We start from the raw sequence: 1,248 nt of genomic DNA, 5'->3' as shown, positions 1-1,248 counted from the left end.
TTATCACAGAAATAATGTATTTCTATTTTTTAAATGAATGTTTATATGTAACAAAAAATTAGAGGATTTTAAAAAATTAAACTTAAAAACATACATTGGATAATAGTTTTAACAAAGAAAATGCTCTAATTGTGGGAGTAAAAGCCGTTTGGGTCCCCTTGGTACCATCAACTTGGGAGATTTCAGTTGTAAACAAGCAGAAGGATGATGCAGTCTTTTGATATAATTAAAACTGCATAAACCACCACAGGTGTGTTCCTCGAATGGTTTGCCAAGTATCTTTCCAGATCTACTACAGCTACTGCGCAAATTGATTGGCATGAATAGTTATGTCCTTAATGTGCACATCATTGAGACGTTGACATGTCTTCTCATTCACTGGTAACTTCTCTAATTCATCTAGAGTCTTCAGAACATCTATTACCTTTCCAAATACTGTATATTTCATGTCCAAATGTGACTGCTTGCCATAGGTGAAGAACTGAGATCCATTGGTGTTTGGGCTGTTATTAGCCATATATACAACACCTCTAACATTGTGCTTAAGAAAGTTGCTGTATTGATCCTCATATTTCTTGCTCCAGATACTATACCTCATCTTCCCATACCTGTCAGATCTCCTGTTTCAACCATAAAACCTTTGATATTTCTAAGCAATATACAGTCATTGTAGGAATTATTGGTACTAAGAGCCAAAAAATTCTCACAAGTTTTGGGTGATCTCTCACAGAAGCCTTCTATTTTAATAGAAGGCTTACATCTGTATTCAGTGTCACTGACATTTTTTGTCTTGATAGTTTCAGGAACTACTGTTAATTTCTCACAGTCTTATCAAGAGAAGTTAGAAAATGAGTCTCACTTCGGGTACCACAGGTGTTGTTAAAACAGAAAAGATGTAATCACAAGATGCCTGTGATTCGAAATTACTGTCTTCAGACTACCCTGCATTTCTATTTTGAAGTCCACTAAACATTAGAATTCACCTATGCTTATTGTCTTGATATGTGGGCAGAGTCTCAAAATATTAAATAACAGAAGACAATCAGGTAAAAGGAAAGAAACAGAAGGACTAAAAAAAAAAAGCATGTTTGACTTTTATAAAGTTGATTACTTGATTTCTGAACATTGTAAGATAGCATTATACCAAAAAAAAAGGCACTCCGTTAGGATGATGAGGTGCAGTGGAAATAAAAGGAAGATATGGGCTCTGGTTTTACACTGCAGTTCTCCCCTTACACTACTGCATAA

At 34.8% G+C, this 1,248-nt stretch overlaps 1 pseudogene; it reads right to left on the bottom strand.

Annotated features, from left to right (window-relative positions):
• Nucleotides 1-298: 298 nt before the first annotated feature.
• LOC113920786 lies at nucleotides 299-782 on the bottom strand (annotated as a pseudogene).
• Nucleotides 783-1,248: the final 466 nt, after the last annotated feature.

This window comes from Zalophus californianus, chromosome 3 (genome assembly GCF_009762305.2).
Source record: "Zalophus californianus isolate mZalCal1 chromosome 3, mZalCal1.pri.v2, whole genome shotgun sequence".
In the NCBI taxonomy this organism is placed as follows: domain Eukaryota; kingdom Metazoa; phylum Chordata; class Mammalia; order Carnivora; family Otariidae; genus Zalophus; species Zalophus californianus.
This window is presented reverse-complemented; position numbering and strand designations above follow the sequence as displayed.